The following is a 19,768-nucleotide window of genomic DNA, read 5'->3' on the forward strand; positions in this document are numbered from 1 at the left end:
CCCTGCCTCCCTCACTCCATTTCCCTCTACCACCCTCCCTCTCCTCTCCCTCCCTCCCTCCCTCCCTCCAACAGCAGCAGCAGCAGCAGCAGCACAGCAGGCAGCGCCGGCAGCGGAGTCGGCGAAAAGAGAGGGGGGGGAGGGACTTCGTCGGAGCCGTCGGGCTGAGTCGGTGTTGAGACAGTGTTGGGTGAAGGTGGTGGTTCGTCGTCCGTCGCGTTCGAGTCCTCTATAATATAACCTCCTCCTCCTCCTCCTCCTCCTCCTTCTCCTCCTCCGCGTCGTGAGCGACATAAGACCGCACACTTAAGGGGGGAGATGACGGAGGAGAATAATCTTAATTGATTATTAATAATTATACCAATTATTCGTCATTATTTACGGATGTACATCCAAGGGGAAATGGATGATGATGAGTGAGTGATTGAGAATTATATATTTTTTAATACGATTTTTTTTGGAAAAGAATAAAAATTGAAAAATAAATAAAAATAATATAGGACGGTTACGTCTTTTGATGTGGCGACTAGACCACGTGGTATGATCGAGTTTTTTTTTCTTTTAAATATTATTATATATATAAATTTGAGATGCAGATTTAATAATGATTTATTACATATACAGAAAGATGAATAAGCTACGTTATACGGTAGTTATTTTACGGTAAAAAACGTCGTTGATATTTGTAAACAAACGTTTGTTTGACAGTGAGAAAAATATATATGAAAATATATATATATATACTATGAAAAAGTAATTATATACATTACAGTCATTACCTAGGCCTACGTAGACACACTTCAAACTATATAACACCTGGGAAAAGTAATTAGTATTCTCGTCACTTAAGGTAAGATTACATTATGTTTCCTAGTTATTTTAATGCTATTTAAGTGCCAATTTAAGCGTAATTGAAAGTTAATTTTTTAAAATGTAATTGCAATGTTATTTTAGGTGTTTGAATGGACTTTAAATTGATGTTTAATTATTTTCTAGTTACTTCGATATAATTAAAGATAAATATTGAATGTAATCGGAAGGTAAATTTCGTGTAATTGAAACGTAATATCAAACGGAATTGACTGAATGTTTTAATACAATTAAAGAAGTAATTTCGTTGTAATCGAAAGGCAATTTTAACATAATTCAAAGGTAATTTTAGGTATTTGAATTTAAAAAACTTATGTTCGAACGAACTGAACTATTATTTAAGAGTTATTTCCATGTGATTACAGAGGTAGTTATAATGTAATCAACATGTAATTGTATTGTAATTAAAAGGTGAATTTCGGTGTTTGATCAAACCAATGAGAGTCGAAAGTGGCGTGGGACTCATTTACATAGGCCTAGGCTTAGGCCTACCGGCAAAGATACCATGTATCTGTTTAACATTGGGGGTAATGGTCTCTCTCCTCTCTCTCTCTCTCTCTCTCTCTCTCTCTCTCTGAAGAAGGTCCGTTTGATTGTTTTCTATTATTATTATTATTATTATTATTATTATTTTACCTTTAACGGTTAATGATACTTCTTCACTTCATAAATGATATAGGCCTATTATTATTATTATTATTATTATTATTATTATTATTATTATTATTATTATCTAACCAGTTTATTTCAAATGGTTTCGTACGATACTTGTTCATTTTCCTATCGTTTTTAGCCCGTTTTCAGTAAATAGCATAACTTCATACTTAAATTTTTTTTTACCAAAAATAATAGGTCTACCTCACCTGAGTGATTATTGACCTACCTGTGTCTTTAATAGGGATTGGGAAACTGGGTCTATGTAGCTTAACTTTGATTAGTTTAGGTCCCAAGAGGTCATGTTAGGCCGAAGGCCTATAGCTTAACTTAGTTTAAATCCCTATGGGTTAAGTTAGGTCGTAGGCCTATATAACTTAACTTAGCTTAGTTTAAGTCTTTAGAGGTCAAGATAGGTTGTAGGCCTATATTGCTTAATTTAGTTTACTTTAGGCCCCTAGAGTTCAAGTTAGGTCCTAGGCCTATAGCTTAAAATAGTTTGAGTCTTAGAGGTCAGATTAGGTCAAATTAGATCGTTTAGTCTTAGAAAAACTTAACGTTTCGTTGTATTAAGTTAGGTCGTCCTAATTAGTGTTGGGTTAGGTTAGACCTAGGTCAGGTCAACCTGGGGCCAAGATAGGTTGAGGTAGGTCATGTTGGGGTAGGTCCTGATTTGTGGTTCAAGGTCATGTGACCTTAAAAAGAGCTCTTTTTAGGGGATGAGACGGGAACTCGTACTGATTATTACCAGGCCTGGATGCAAACCAAGCACAGTTGACTGACCGTCAGGTACTTCATTCAGCGCTTAGGTCACCCGGGTCTTAAGAGATATTCAGGTGGTGGATTCATTCGTTTACAATGAACACAGATTACATAGGCCTAATATTTATATATATTACACACATTTATATGAAGGTATAAACACACACACGCACTCAGTAAGTCCAATTACCAAAGCATCAAAGAGAAAGTAAGAGAGAAAGAAAGAAAGCAAGAGAGAAAGTAAAGTAAATTCAAAATGGAAAAGCGGATTCCCCAGAGGAGACTGTAATGGCCCTTTCATAAGTGGGAAAATAAATAGCTGTAATGCAGTAGTAGCTGGTGAGAGAGAGAGAGAGCGGACTCACTCGCTTGCCTGTTTCGTTGTACAGAGAATTAGGGACTTGTATATTAGATTGGGAACAAACGAGAGAGAGAGGAGAGAGAGAGAGAGAGAGAGAGAGAGAGAGAGAGAGAGAGTTGCATTCTAGTATAGAGCAGCCTGTATGAGGTTTTACAGGTGTTAATTTCCTGTGATGTTAGGTATAGTACTAATGAGTTATGCTCGGTTAAACGAGCGGTGATAAATCTCTCTCTCTCTCTCTCTCTCTCTCTCTCTCTCTCTCTCTCTCTCTCTCTGTCCATCATGAAGAGGGAATCATTATCAGGCGTCCATTAGTCTCAGTGGAAAAAATTAAAAGCACTATGCACCTTCGAACGTAAGCTCTCTCTCTCTCTCTCTCTCTCTCTCTCTCTCTCTCTCTCTCTCTCTCTCTCTCTCTCATGGTGAGAGTTTTGTCTTCTTATAAAACCACTTAATCTGGAGACATGCATCCATAATATTTTGTTGAAAAGCCGTATATATATATATATATATATATATATATATATATATATATATATATATATATATATATATATATATATATATATATATATATTATATAAAAGGTCTTTCCTGAAAGTGCAAAAGTGTTAAGATGCCAAAAAAAAGGAAAAAAGAGGAAATTCTACTTTTTTATTTATTTGATTTAATTTGATATTTTTTTGTTTTTGCCCAAACGTTTCAAAGCAAAAAAATAACCTGTTTCATTCACGTATCAGACTGACCTTAGTACCTTAAATTAGTTCCATTATTATTTTAACTAGGCATTTAATGCCAGCTCTTGCTGAAAATTCGCTTTAAAAGAAACCAAAGTTTGGCATCATTTAGATTATGATGCCAACTCGTAAAATCATTCATATATGATGCCAACACACCAACAATGTTGATGGAGTCAATTCTGGTGTCACTTAATCCTGAATTCTGATAATACCAACGTTCTAGGTCGAATCGTGTATTTGGTATCGCTCAGTTCTGATACCAAGGAGGTACAGGAATTGTGATTCCAGGATCTTCAAGTTGGTATATATATATTTTTTTCTTTTAATTCCTTGTTTCCAAAACATTGTATCTCCGGGTCAGGTGCTGGCTGGAGTGTTTTTAAAAGCAAAGTCATTTCGGACGAAGTTGCGGGTCTCATACGTGTATTCTCACTAAAAACAAATTTTAAAAATTATATATTTTTTAGGCTGGACGATCTGGGATAAATAACGTCACGCCATTTCAAACATCGGCTTTGGCATCGTTATTTCGTAAGAAAGTGATTTTTTTAATGTGAGTTTTCGGTTACTTTATAAAGCTGAGTAAATACGACTTGAACTTTATTCGTTGGGGGATTAATTAAGTAGACCTATATAGCTCTCAAGCGGGGGATGTAGGTAGTTCCCAGAGATATTATGGCCTAAAAAATGATTAGGCCTGCCTTGGCTTTTGTTTCCCTCATTGAATCAGGCCTATACGGAATACGACAATCTTTATGTAGCTAATATATATATATATATATATATTATATATATATATATATATATATATATATATATACACTTTTTTACTTTCACGAACATCGAGAAAGGCAACATTTCCACTTCGGCAGCGAGAGCTGATGATTCATTGACGCGTCCTGGCGCCTCTGCCGTGCAATTTTGAAAGCTCTTATTCGACCTGGGAGCCTGAATTAATAATGAACTAGGCCGTTTTCTGGATCTGTTGTCAGTTTAACAGAGAGTGAGAGAGAGACTCTCTCTCTCTCCTCTCTCTCTCTCTCTCTCTCTCTCTCTCTCTCTCTCTCTCTCCCTACCAATTCAGGGACCTATGTAGTTGGCGTCTACTGAACCGTGAGCTAAGCTCTTTGATTAGCACTTGACCTCTGAGAGAGAGAGAGAGAGAGAGAGAGAGAGAGAGAGAGAGAGAGAGAGAGAGACTGGCCAACTCTTGGCATTTCGGGGGAAACTGTATTTATTATACAGCGTCCAAAATTCTCTTGTCATCCACTTCCGTGTCATTCCGCGTCACTTACTACTACTACTACTAGTGTAGCCCTGAGGACTAGATATCAATAGCTGTAAGGTATCTGAAGCCCTGGTTTCAGTGACTGTTACCCTCTAATTTCTTTGTCAAAGGTCCAGCTGAGTTTTGGTAAACAGACAACTATAATTCAAAACGTGATTTATTTTATTATTTCACAGCTATTGATTATATTATTTTCCAGTGGTCTGTAGGTAGTAGCTAGTTGCTAGTAGCTATGACCAAAAGGATTTCACCGGGTAAACTCGATTCGTGTAGTCATTATACTCCCTCTGGAAATATAATGACGAATGGACCATCTCATTTGTACTGCCTCTGTGAATATGGTGACTTTTTCCTCCATTTCATTATACTATGTATAATGCAAATGATGGTATGTTCTATAATGGCTATATATTACGATGTGTGTGTGTGTGTTAGATATCATCTTCATTATACTTACCTCTCAAAACACAATGACTCTAAAATAATCCGTGTCTCATTATAACTGTACTCATAATTTATGAAAGCAGAAGGTCGTTTAATAATGACTGGGAATTAAATATTTAGTTTTTAGTCATTTAGATTGTTAGTTTTTGCAGTTAACTCTGTTTTACCTTGGCCTTTTCTCATCTGGAATTTACTGTAATTCCTTCTTTTTTTTACCTTAACATTCTTTATCTGGAATTTGTTTTAATTCCTTCATTTTTTTACCTTACCATTCCTTATCTGGAACTTTGTTGCGATTCCTTCCTTTTTTTTTTACCTCAAGATTCCTTATCTGGAATTTGGTTCTAATTCCTTCTTTCTTCCCTTAAAATTCCTTATCCGGAATTTGGTTGCAATTTCTTTTTTTTTATTTTCCTTAAAATTCCTTTTTGGAATTTGTTGCAATTCCTTCATTTTTTTTACCTTAACATTCGTAACGTGGAATTTAGTTGCAATTCCTTCATTTACTTTATATTTCCTTACCTGGAACTTTGTTCCAATTCCTTCTCTTTTTTTTTTGCATTAGAATTTCATATCTGGAATTTTTTGCAATTCCCTCTTATTTTTACCTTGACTTTTCCTTATCTGGAATTCGTTGCAATTCCTTCTTCTTACCTCTTAACTTTCCTTACCTGGAACTTTGTAGCAATTCCTTCTTTTTAACTTAACTGGAACTTTATTGCAATTCCTTATTTTTAACTTCCCTTCCCTGGAACTTTTGTTGCTACTTCTTCTTCTTGCCTTACCTTTCCTTGCCTAGAACTTTATTGCAAATCTCTGTTGCCTAAGAAAATTAAGACAACTTAGCTGTTTTCGATATCACGTAATTGAAAAGTTTAAATGTAACCCAATGAACAAGTTTTGAATTAATGTAATTAAACCATTTTTAATGTAATCCAGTAAAAGTATTTGATATAACTGGAACACTGAATGTAGGCTACTTGAAAAATCATTAAAGTAATATTCAAAATTTTTTATTATGTTTTAAAAGCTCATCGGAATCTCATTTCCAACAAAATCCTAAATTTTAACAAGAATAAACATAAAAAAATAATTTTTAATCTAATCTAGTTTTAAAAAGCCACATTTCTCATTGAAACCCTCAGTTAAATTTTTTTTATTTTATAATCTGTTTTTAAAAGCCTTACTGAAGCCTCGTTCCTAAGAGAGAGAGAAAAAATCTTTTAATGTAATCTAATTGAAAATAAAACGAGATCTGATCCCATTAATCAGGTAAAAATAAATAAGTTTTAATACGATTCGACAGGGACGATCTCTCTTATACGAACGATCCCCACTTAACGTAATTATGGCAGCAATCAGGCGAATTCTTTACTTTAGAATTCTGTTGAATGCAACTGAGTTGGTATTGCGTCTCCAGAAGTCACCGAGAGATCTGAATGGCAGAAGGTTTTAACGAGCGTGGGAATCCCGAGAGAGAGAGAGAGAGAGAGAAAGTTACTGAATTAAATACTTTATCAATGATCCCCAAAATTTTGCCTTAGTAAAATGAGAGAGAGAGAGAGAGAGAGAGAGAGAGAGAGAGAGAGAGAGAGAGAGAGAGAGAGAGAGAGAAAGTTACTGAATTAAATACTTTATCTGGTATAATCCCAAATAAATTTGAGAGAGAGAGGAGAGAGAGAGAGACTGAGAGAGAGGAGAGAGTTAATGATCCAAAAACTTTGCCTTAGTACAAAATGAGAGAGAGAGAGGAGATAGGGGAGAGAGAGAGAGAGAGAGAGAGAGAGAGAGAGAGAGCCAACTGAATTAAATACCTTATCTGGTAAAGATTCCAAATCAATTTGCTTTAATGAAAATGAGACAGACAGACAGACAGACAGACAGAGAAGTTACTGAATTAAATACTTTATCTGGTAATATCTAATAAAAATTGCTTTGGTGAAAATGAGAGAGAGAGAGAGAGAGAGAGAGAGAGAGAGAGAGAGAGAGAGGAATCCACTGAATTAAATACCTTATCTGGTAATGATCCCAAAATATTTTGCCTTATTGAAAACGATAGAGAGAGAGAGAAGAGAGATAGGAATAGAGAAGAGAGAGGAGAGATGAATCCCCTGAATTAAGTACCTTATCTGGTAATGATCCCAAAATATTTTGGCTATTGAAAACGTATAGAGAGAAGAGAGAAGATTGTCTGGTTTTTATTTATTTATTTATTTATTTATTTATTTTTTTGGTGTTGTCTGGGTTGGGTGTACGAAGGAAGAGGGTCTACACGTGCACGATACACACACATAAACGCATACACACACACTCGCACATACACACACACACACACACAAACTCAGTACATACATACATACATCCAGTTTAGGAATGCGTAATTGAGTCATCCCTCCTCTCCGTTTTGCGTGTGAAATATTTTTACCGACAGAATATTTTCCATATTTTCCTCCCCCCCCCCCCACACACGTGAGAAATATATATATTTTATTCTTCCATTCTACGATAAAAATACGAACCTGTATTTAAATCTTCGGAAAGCAATGGTGTAGTATGCCACGTTTTTTCATTTGTTTAATGTTTATATTTTTTTATTTTCTCTATGCGGCGGAGAAGCTGGAGTTCATTATGCAAGAGTAAAAAAAATAATACGAAATGATTTTCCCTTCTCATTCCGTTTAAAAAAAAAAAACCATTTCAATACTTAAAATGAAATATTTTCAAAATCACATTTAATCCTGAACTTACGCCAAGAGGAGGTATCTCAACTGTATATGATTTCATTTGTATAGAAAATATATGTTTTTCGTGTTTTGGTGTTTTCGTCATTTTTATAATTCTGGTACCCCACAATTATACGGAAAAATATATTGATACGATTTTTCTTTTTAAATACTCAGACCAAAATAAATTTCGAATCGTAATGTGTTCTTATTTATTTATTTATTTTGTTTACATTATTCTAACTTCATTTATTATTCAGAGATTAGATTTTGAACTGTTTTTCGAATGCAATATTGAATACTTATCAAAACTCTAAATGATATTGTGAATTGGTTAATTAAATTTCTTACTTGTCTGTGAAGTGTCATGCCATACTAATTATGTCTGGAAGTGTCATTCCATACTAGGTGTCTCAAAATGTCATTCCATATTAATGTGTCTCGAAGTGTCATTCTGTATTAGTTATAATGTCTCAGAAGTGTCATTCCATATTAGGTATATGTCTCAAAAGTGTCATTTCATATTTGCTGTATGTCTGGGGAGTGTCATTTCATATTTGCTGTATGTCTGGGGAGTGTCATTTCATATTAGCCATACATCTCAGAAGTGTCATTTCATATTTGCTGTATATCTGGGGAGTGTCATTCCACTTTAGTAATACATTTCAGAAGTGTCATGCCTTTCTAGTTATATGTATGGAAGTGTCATTCCCTATTAAGTATATGTCTCAGAAGTGCCATACCTTACTTGTTATACGTATGGAAGTGTCATTCCCTATTAATTATATGGCTCAGAAGTGTCATGCCTTACTTTTTATACGTATGGAAGTGTCATTCCTTATTAATTATAGTTTCATAGGTGTCATGCCTTACTAGTTTTGTCTGGGAAGTGTCATTCCTTACTTGCTAAGTGCCTTGGAAGTGTCATTCCATACTAATCATGTGTCTGGGAAGTGTCATTCCATAGTAGTTATGTATGAGAAGTGTTGTTCCATATTAGTTTCATGTCTTGGAAGTGTCATTCCATACTAAGTTACCGTCCCGGGAATGTCATTCCATACTCGATCATACCCAATTTCCTAACGAGAAAACTTTAATGCATATCCTTAAAAATCTAGATTTTTCTAGATTTTTCTAGATTTTTCAGTTAAAATCTAGATTTTCCTGGATTTTTTCTAGATTTTTTCACCATTGAAAATCTAGATTTTTCTAGATTTTTCACATTGAAAATCTAGATTTTTCTAGATTTTTTACCGTTGAAAATGTAGATTTTTCACCATTGAAAATCTAGATTTGTCTAATTTCTTCTAGATTTGTCTAGATTTTGCACCGTTGATAATCTAGATTTTTCTTGATTTTTACCATTGAAAATCTAGATTGTTCTTGATTTTTCTAGATTTTTACCTTTAAAAATCTAGATTTTTCACTGTTGAAAATCTAGATTTTTCTAGATTTTTCTAGATTTTTCTAGATTTTTCTAGATTTTACCATTGAAAATCTAGATTTTTCCTGGTTTTTACCTTTGAAAATCTAGATTTTTCTAGATTTTTCACTGTTGAAAATCTAGATTTTTCTAGCCATTCACCGTTGAAAATCAATGTCCGTGGATTAATTGAATTGTCCAGTTTTTTCCTCTTGAATTGAATGAACAGAATTGAATAGATGCAAAGCGAATCAATTCAATAAGATTGACCTTTCAAATTCAAAGACTATTTTGGGAAATTCTGGCTGAAGAAAAATATGGTTTAAATTAATTAGGAACTCAGCGTTTTAAGATATATTGATAGAAGATTCTCGTAGATATAGTTACAAAGTTTATGTAACCTTTACTTTTATAATTATATTCATTTTGAAGTTACCCCGGGAACAATGAGCGAGTGAAGTTACGAATCTCGACAGAACTTCAGAACAGATTAAAAAGCAAAGAGCAACCTTTTGAAAATAATCTGAAATGAAGTTAGGAACTTCAACCGAACCTCAGTTTCCATTTAAAAACAAGAACGACCTTTATAGAGAGTCTGAATTCAATCAAGAACTTCTTCACAAAAGTTCCATACTAATATTTTATGGATAGAATTGGCTAAGCTGATACTCCCTTTATTAATTATAAAGGTATAAAAACATGCCCTTCCCAGACACTTATGAGACTGTAATTAACAGGACCTTCCCAGACACTTATGAGACTGTAATTAACAGGACCTTCCCAGACACTTATGAGACTGTAATTAATAGGGAAGACACTTCCATACATATAACAAGTAAGGCATGGCACTTCTGAGATATATAATTAATAGGGAATGACACTTCCCATACATATAACTGGAAAGGCATGACACTTATCAGATATATTACTAATGTGGAATGACACATCCCAGACATGTAGAAAATATGAAATGACACTTCTGAGACATAACTAATATGGAATGACACTCCCCAGACATACTGCAAATATGAAATGACACCTGTGAGACATAGAACTAATATGGAATGACACTCCTCAGACATACAGCAAATATGAAATGACACCTCTGAGACATATACCTAATATGAAATGACACTCCCCAGACATACAGCAAATATGAAATGACACCTGTGAGACATATACTTAATATGGAATGACACTTCTGAGACGCAACTAATATAGAATGACACTTCGAGACACAACTAATATGGCATGACATTTTGAGACATCTAGTATGGAATGACGCTTAAAGAGGAGATCTCTAGTGTCTTCATGTCTGTGTCTGACATGCAATAACAGTATTCACTTCATCAGGCGTTTTAGTGTCACCTTTCACCCCCTGACCTTTCTTTCACAAGACACCTGAAATGTGAAAGGTCCCTCCCCCTTTCAAAAAGGAACGTGTTTGTTGAAGCTCCCCCTTTTCAAAAAAAAGAAAGTGGTTAGTGGTTGTTGAAGGTCCCCTTTCGAAGAAGGAAGTGTATGTGGAGGTCTTCTTTCAAAAAGAAAGTGTTTGTTGTAGGTCCTCTCTCAAAGAGAGAGTGCTTGTCGAGAAGGTCCTCTCTCAAAAAGAAAGTGTTTGTTGAAGGTCTGCTTCAAAAAGAAAAGTGTAATGTGAGGTCTTCTTTCAAAAAGAAAGTGTTTGTTGTAGGTCCTCTCTCAAAAAGAAGTGTTTGTTGAGAAGGTCCTCTCTCAAAAAGAAAATGTTTGCTTTAGGTCTGCTTTCAAAAAGGAAAGTGGTTGTGAAAGGTCCTCTCTCAAAAAGAAAGTGCGTGTGAAAGGTCCCCATTCAAAAAAAATGAAAGTGCTTGTTAAAGGTCCTCTCTCAAAAAGAAAGTGGTTGTGAAAGACTTCTTTCAAAAAAGAAAGTGTTTGTGAAAGGTCCTCTTTCAAAAAGAGTGTTTTGCGATAGATACTTTTTCAAAATGTGAAAGTGTTTGTTAAAGGTCCTCTCTCAAAAAGAAAGTGTTTGTGAAAGTCTTTCGAAAAAAGGTGTTTGTTGAAGGTCCTCTTTCAAAAAGAAACTGTTTGTGAAAGTTTCTTTTTAATAGAAGAAAAAGTTTGTGAAAGTCCCTTTTACAAAAAGTGTTTGTGAAAGGTTTCCTTTAATGAAAGTAAGGGCTTGTGAAAGTCCCTTTTTCAAAAAGACAGTGTTTGTGAAAGGTTTTCTTTAATAAAAGTAAGGGCTTGTGAAAGTCTCTCCTTCAAAAAGAAAGTGTTTGTGAAAGTTTTTCTTTCAAAAATAGTGTTTGTAAATAGTCCTCTTCTCAAAAAAAAGAAGAAAAAGTTTATGAGAAACGTTCTCTTACAAAAAAAGTTTGTAAAAGGTCCTTAAAAGTGTTTGTAAAAAATTAAAGTGTTTATCAAAAAGGAAATTGTTTGTGAAAGGCTCGCTCTCATAAAGAAAGTGTTTGTGAAAGATCTTTCTGCAAAAAGATAGTTTATAAAAGGTCCTTGAAAGTGTTTGTGAAAAAGAAAGTGTTTGTCAAAAAAATGAAAGTCTCTCATTCAAAAAGAAAGTGTTTGTGAAAGATCCTTCTGCAAAAAGAAGGTTTGTAAAAGGTCCTCAAAAGTGATTGTGAAAAGAAAGTGTTTGTCATAAAAAAAATTGTTTGTGAAAGGCTCTCTTTCAAAAAGAAAGTGTTTGTGAGAAAAAGAAAGCACTTGTCAAAAAAGAAATTGTATTTAAAGATTCTCTTTCAAAAAGAAAGTGTATTTAAATTTTTTCTTTCAAAAAGAAAGTGTTTGTGTAAGGTTCCGTTTAAAAAAAAGTAAGTATTTGTGAAAGTACCTCATTTGAAAAAGTGTTTCTCTAGGCCTAGAAAACCCAGCGGGGTTTGGGGGGTTTGGGGGGGGGGGACGTTAATTAAATTGTCTCATCTTTCGATGAGTTATGCAAATTTGTAACTACAAAAAAAAGTTATTTTTATCTAATATTTTAGTTCAGCTTTAGATAACTATTGAACGTATTTTCCATTTTTTATATACTATTTATTTTCACATCATCAAAAGGGGCATGTCTTCTCTCGCGTGATGCGTGTTCAGTATTTTAGAAGTTACTTACAAAAACATATTTTATATATTTTTTATACGTTCATATAGACAACCACCACATACTACTCCTCGTGCGAATGAATTATCTTAGAATGTCGTTTAAGGTTATTTACGATCATTTATTTATTTATTTACTTAATTACTATGTCAGTCCCAAATCGTATTTTCTGTCAGCCCTAAATAGTATTTTCTGTCAGCCCTAAATGGTACTATCTGTCAGTCCTAAATAGTATTTTCTGTCAGCCCTAAATGGTATTATCTGTCACCCTTAAGTAGTATTATCTGTCAGCCCTAAATAGTATTATCTGTCAGCCCTAAATGGTATTATCTGTCAGTCCTAAATAGTATTTTCTGTCAGCCCTAAATAGTATTTTCTGTCAGCCCTAAATAGTGTTTTCTGTCAGCCCTAAATGGTATATTCTGTCAGCCCTTAATGGTATTATCTGTCACCCTTAAGTAGTATTATCTGTCAGCCTCCCTACAATAGAAATAGGTTATTTTTATGTCAGCCCTAAATAGTTGATTTTCTGCTCAGCCCTAAATCAGTTTTTTATTTTCGTCAGCCCTAAATAGTATTTTCTCGTTTTTCAGCCTTAATGGTTCATTTCTGTCAGCCCTTAATGGTATTTTCTGTCAGCCCTTAATGGTATTTTCTGTCAGCCCTTAATGGTATTTTCTGTCAGCCCTAATAGTATTTTCTGTCAGCCCTTAATGGTATTTTCTGTCAGCCCTTAATGGTATTTTCTGTCAGCCCTAAGTGGTATTATCTGTCACCTCTACATAGGATTATTATCTGCCAATACGTTCGTACAAAAAAAAAGAGAGAGAAAAAAAAAAAAAAAAAAAAAAGACCCATAACCTACTTCCCAAGTCAACACATATATTTATTCTCGTGACGCATTTTCCCAAAAGACATTTCTGCTAACAACTGAAGACCTGCCAATACGATGTAGTGGTGTTCTGGTATCCCAGACGAATTTTGAAGAAGAAGGAGGAGAAGAAGAAGATGATGATGCGTTGTGTTTGGGCTAAAAGGGGTGATTTGTCCTTGTTGCCATCAATATCGTTTGAGAGAGAGAGAGACAGACAGACAGAGACAGAGACAGAGAGATATGAGTTACGAAGTGGCGGTAAGGATTGGTGGCTGAGTGATGATTTTATTATCAGTATTATTTTTTTTTATTTCGAATGGTAGCATGTGTACGAGAGAGAAAGAGGAGCTGGGAGATCTGGCATCAGTTTATTTTCAGAGAGAGAGAGAGAGAGAGAGAGAGAGCGTAGTCTTTATATGCGTGTATCTATACATTTTATACATATGTATGTGTATGTCTGTATGTGTGTGTATGTATATCTCAGGTACTAATTGAATCCACCGACTTAACTATAGGCACAAACTTTTCTTGGCGTTTGTACGCTTGAGAAAAAAGGTGTGTGTGTGTGTGTGTGTGTGTATTTGTGTATGTACATGTGTGTATGTGTAATCTAGGAGTAATTAAAAGTCACAGGTTTAATTATAAACACACAGAGGCAGCCATTAATGCTCACTCTGTGTGTATGAACGAATGGAAGAGATGGCGTGACAAAAGTGTGGGTCTGTGTGTGGCTTTCACTAATTAGGGCATTAGGCCTAACTTCAGTGTGTGTGGGGAGGGGGGGGGAGGGGGGGTGATCTATCTATCTTCTCCTCAACCTTACTTATTTTATCCTCACCTTTTCCAACTTTTCCTATTTATTCTTCATGTTTCCTCCTCCCTTTTTTCATTCTTCTAGTTCCTTTTTTTTTGTTTCCTTCCCCATTTCCTTCTCTCCTTTCGTTATTTAACCTCTCATTCCCCCTTTCCCATTTCCCCGTTCCATTATTTTTCCCTTTTATCCTTCCTTTTTCCTCTCCTTTTTCCCCCATTCCCCATTTCTCTTTATATTTCCTGTTCTTTCTTCTCCCTCTCCTCATCCCCCGTTTCCCCTTTTATTCTCCTTCCACTTTCCCTCATCCTACGTCCCCTTTTTATTTTTATTCCCTCTTTATCCCCTTTTCATCACATCTTTCTCTCTGTTCCCTTTTCCTTACCCATTCCCCTACACCTATTTGACCTTTTCCTCTCCTTTCCCCTCCCCATATTCCCTTTTCCTCTGTTCTCATTTCCTTCTTTTCCCCTACCCCTACTTCCTCTTTTCTCCCCCCCCCTTCCTACCCCCTTCCCCGTCTCCCCTCGCCCAAGGACTATCAATAATTCAAAAGCATCGAGACCCATCCGGAGCCTCTTCCTCACTTTCTTTAGAAAGTCGTCTTCCTCCTCCTCCTCCTCCTCCTCCTCCTCCTCCTCTGAGGAAACTGTTTGATGTCCCCTCTGCTTCTTCTCCTTCCCTTCCTTCTTCTTCTTCTCGTCCTCACAGGTTAATTAGTGACCTGGATTCCTAACTACTAAATACATTTTGTGAAGAGTTTTTCCTAATTTCAATTTTGATTCAGTTTGACCAGTTTTTTGTCTCTCTCTTTGGTTATTGGCTTGAGAAGGGAATTAGGGGAAGGATTATTTTTGTATTTTTGGTTAATTTGATTTGATTGGCGGATATTTGAATTGCAAGGGAGTATGATTAGTTAATATGGGAAAGATTATTTTTTTTATTTGATTGACGAATATTTGGAGAGCATGAGAGTATGATTAGTAAATATGGGAGAGATTATTTTTTTTATTTGATTGACGGATATTTGAATTGCAAGAGAGCATGATTAGTTATCATGGGAGAGATTATTTTTTTTTATTTGATTGACGAATATTTGGATTACATGAGAATATGATTAGTTAATATGGGAGAGATTATGTTTGTATTTTTGATTAATTTTATTTGATTGACGGATATTTGAATTACAAGAGAGTATGAATATTTGTGGGAAAGGTTATTTTTTGTGTTTATTATTTTTCTTATTCGTCTAGTATTTTATTCTGTGAAGCATATGGTAACCAAAGAGAGAATTTTAGTTATTATTATCATTATTATTGACCAATTTTATTGCTTGAACCAAGCATAAAAAAAAACAATTGTGTGTTTGGTATATTTTTTTTTTTCCAAGAAGGCTGGGGATGATCTTCGAGTGGCCTAATTAGCTTTTAATGAAAGGAATTACCACTTTTCCTCTTTTTCTGTGGTGGGGAGAGTAAGCTGCTACTGTCAATATTAGTTGTTCCCAAAGTGAAACAAAACTTGAAATGGTAGTTAGGCGATGTTTCCTCTCAGCCTTCAATTTTAGATGAGTTGGGAGCGGGAGATGAGTTTCTCCGAACAAGGATTGGTTAAGGGAGAGAGAGAGAGAGAGAGAGAGAGAGCCACTCACACTTACAGCTCGTTCGGGTTTCCCCAGATCCCTTAGTGTGAGGGAGAGAGAGAGAGAGAGAGATTGAGGGAGAGGGGGAGAGAGAGATTGAGGGAGGTAGTGAGAGAGAGAGAGAGGGAGAGACAAAGAGGGTGAGAGAGAGACATTGAGGGAGAGAGAGAGAGAAAAAATAGAGATTAAGAGAGAGGGAGAGGGAGATCTTGAAGTCCTGCCAAAGTCAGCTATGTTAGGTCGGAGTCTAATTACAGAAATCTGAAGTCCTGTCAAAGTCAGCTATGTTAGGTCAGAGTCTAATTACAGAAATCTGAAGTCCTGTCAAAGTCCTGAGATGTCAACTGTTTTGTTTACGAATTTCATTATAGACTACAGAGTAAACTTCAAAAGGGGGTGTCATGTCAGCCTATTTGGGTCAACAAAGTATGTAGTTTTGGGCTTCTGAAGGAGGTATAAAGACCAGACAAGGAGTATTTCATAATAAGGATCTGTTACAGAAAGTGAATGATTGGAGAAAGGGATAAGGATAATAATTTGTTCATTTTCTTAGATTAAAACGGCTGGATAAAATTTGGTATAATGTATACACATAATTATATATATACACATATATGTGTGTATAGATATACATAATAAGTCACTCCAAAAAAAAAAGTTACTATTCCACATGTATGCCAACAAACACACCACAAGCTCCAAAACTCCTTAACATGAAGACAACTGATCATTCGAAGCAGATACTGCCACAGAGAAAAGACTTCGTAAAAGCAACTGGAGGAGAGAGAGAGAGAGAGAGAGAGAGTAGAGAGGAGAGAGAGAGAGAAGAGGAGAGAGAGAGAGAGAGAGCTTCAAGTCGTTCCAGAAGGAGGACAGATAAAGAAGTAATTTGATAACGACAACCTTTGGGTTTAAGGACCGTGAAAGAGGAGGAAGAAACTATTTCAAAAAGGATGGCAAATAGATGGGGGAGACAATATCTGTGTGTGTGTGTGTGTGTGTGTGTGTGCGCGCGCGTGTGTGTGTGGCGTATTTGCGGCCATTCATCACTGTTTTCAGAACAATAGATTGTTGGATGAGTTGACACACACACACACAGACGTACAAACAGGATCTGGAATTGTTGTTTTGGGGGGTTGAGAAGGGGGACGTAGAAGGGGGGGGGGGGGGGTTCGGGATGGATGGGGGTGGTGGTGTGCCCCCTCCTCCTGAAGCATCTCGATTTCACGTTCTTAACCCTTGAGAAGTGCCCGGTATCACGAGAGAGAGAGAGAGAGAGAGAGAGGAGAGAGAGAGAGAGAGAGAGGGAAGAGAGGGAGAGAGAGAGGAGAGAGAGCGAGCAAACGTTCCTAGTTACAAAAAGAAAAAAAAAAGTCAGCTTGTGAAATCTTTAAGTGAGAGATAAGTGAGAAGTTGTATTTAATATACATTTTTATTTATAGATATAATAGATATACAGCCCATTAGAATAAGTTACAGCTCATTCAAGTCATGCCTATGGTTTCTTGGATGTGGAGTCCCACATAAGTTATTTGAAAGCACCGTAAAGATTTAATTACCCTCTAATATGCCCGGGTATAACTGGGCTATAATGATGCCCTGAAACTTAAGCATCATCCCATATGCCATTAGAAACCAAATAAGACATTGTCTTCCAAGATGTAGGTTCTCCAAGGTACGCCCACTGGTTCAGGCTAATTAGAAACCACCCCAATACTCTCTTATAAATTATGGCAATGTCACAGGAATAGGATAGTTACCGTCCTCAGCCTGGCAATCTTGCTATTGTCCCAAGATTGCAAGCTCTCATAGAAGCAAGGGTTTTTCAGATGTTCACAATCTCAATCCTTTCACTGAAGGGGAAGAAACAGTCATTCCAAAATGTTGATATAAGTCAAGGCGCCACCATCTGGAAAAAGGGTAATTACCTTCCTCATCCTAGCTTGCAAAGATTAAGGCTCACCACCTACCAAAATTGCTTATTATGAAAACTGAGTGCTTCCCAGTCAGGAGAATAAGCATTCCATTTTTAATCTGCTGATATAAATCAAGATAACACACCGGGAAAAGGGGTAATTACCATCCTCATTCCGGCATACAAAATTGAAAGCTTACCGCATACCAGAATAGCTGATTATCAAAAGTGAGAGCTTTCCAGTCAGGAGAACAAGTATCCATTTTAATCTGCTGATAAAAATCAAGATAACACCACCGGAAAAGGGGTAATTACCATCCTCATCCCGGTAATTACCATCCTCATCCCGGCATACAAAAATTAAGACTCACCGCATACCAGAATCGCTGATTATCAAAAGCGTGTGCTTCCCAGTCAGGAGAATAAACATCCATTTTAATCTGCTGATATAAATCAAGATAACACCACGGGAAAAGGGGTAATTACCATCCTCATCCCGGCATACAAAAATTAGGGCTCGCCGCATACCAGAATCGCTGACTATCAAAAGCGTGTGCTGCCTAGTCAAGGGAATAAACATTCCTTTTAATCTTACTATTACAAATCAAGAACAGCGTCACAGGAACAAGGGATAATTACCATCCTCGTCCCAGCTCGCAAAGATAATCCACTGTCTCGTTATCCCAGTATTGTGGATTCTCAGAGGCGGATGCTGGGGAGTTGAGGGGAATAAGCAATCATAACAAAACTGTCGTTTCTGGAGCCGTTCATAAGGAAACCGTGCGTTGTACGAACATCGTTATTGCTGAGACAGCTAAGAGCATTGGCCCATCTCCTTAGTTTACTGTCGCAATATCATGTGCAACCTCGACATTCTACTAAGAGAGAGAGAGAGAGAGAGAGAGAGAGAGAGAGAGAGAGAGAGAGATAGAGAGAGTATGAAGGCACCAGGAACATTAAAATCAGAGGGGCTGTGATACTTGATGATAATACGAGAACGAATCTTGTATTAGCTGTTACCTTAAGACAGTGGGATGTTATGTGGGATCTCTCTCTCTCTCTCTCTCTTCTCTCTCTCTCTCTCTCACTCTCTCTCTCTCTAACTGTATTAACTAATGGTTACTGATATTAAAACCAAACCTCTGACACTTGATTTTATTCTTATGTAGAATTATATAATTACTGAATTGAAGTGCTTCCTGCCTCTCTCTCTCTCTCTCTCTCTCTCTCTCTCTCTCTCTCTCTCTCTCTCTCTCTCTCTCTCCAAACGTACTCACACTGCAACTTATGCTGACGTAGAACATAACCACTGACTTTGTCTAAACTAAATACCTTATTGGCTAATTCTTACAACTCATAGCAGGTCATGATTCTTGCACACCTAATCCCTCCTGTAGGGACTTGTCTTCCCAAGCGATTGAAAGAGACGTCGGGGGTGGGGGGGGGTGGGGGGGGGGGGGAGTGGGGGGGGAATGAAACATGTTCCCAGCGCGGCGCACAAGAAGAGCAGCAGGAGCCACGAATAATTCATTGAAAAAGAGTCCACGAACTGTAATAAAACCAGGGATAGGGGACAGACTTAGCGTTGATTAACTCGGAATTCGCCATGTCAATTTCCGAAGGAGGATTATAAGCCAAGGGGAGCTGAATTCAGAGGGAAAATTTTTTTTTTTTTTTTTTTTTGTCTGTGGAATTTGCCGGGATTTAGAAGAGATTATAATATATTCATGAAAAATATTTTCTGGTGGTTTTAGGACGGCTGTTAAATAGGCAGTGACGAATGTCGGAACCGAGTTGGGTGGGTAATGTTGTTACTCATTTGGAATTCATGTTTGTTGGATTCAAGTTATATTAAACTATGTATTCGTGACTGTTTTTGAGTGGAATTCGCGTTTATTAGATTCAGATTTATATTAAACTATGTATTCATGGTTGTTTTTGAGTGGAATTCGTGTTTATTGGATTCAAATTTATATAAAACTATGTATTCATGGTTGTTTTTTAGAGTTCGTGGGAAATGTAACTTATTTGGAATTCGTGTTTATTGGATTAAAAAAAAATTTAAGAAACCATGTATTCGTGATTGTTTAAGAGTGGAATTCGTGTTTATTGGATTCAAATTCTTATAAAACTATGTAGTCATAATTTGTTTTGAAAGCTGGGTGGAAAT

The 19,768-nt window shown here is 36.2% G+C and overlaps 1 long non-coding RNA gene across 2 annotated transcripts in view; it reads left to right on the forward strand.

Annotated features, from left to right (window-relative positions):
• The first annotated feature begins 145 nt into the window (after positions 1-145).
• Positions 146-19,768, forward strand: part of LOC135208976 (uncharacterized) — a 510,553-nt gene continuing 490,930 nt past the window's right edge. The window contains exons 1-2 of one of the 2 annotated variants that reach the window (XR_010313263.1): positions 150-416; positions 625-850. This is a non-coding gene — a long non-coding RNA (uncharacterized LOC135208976). Of the gene's footprint in view, positions 851-19,768 lie in introns of both variants that reach the window. The other variant, XR_010313262.1, reaches the window with a different exon arrangement.

This window comes from Macrobrachium nipponense, chromosome 37 (assembly GCF_015104395.2).
Source record: "Macrobrachium nipponense isolate FS-2020 chromosome 37, ASM1510439v2, whole genome shotgun sequence".
Classification (NCBI taxonomy): domain Eukaryota; kingdom Metazoa; phylum Arthropoda; class Malacostraca; order Decapoda; family Palaemonidae; genus Macrobrachium; species Macrobrachium nipponense.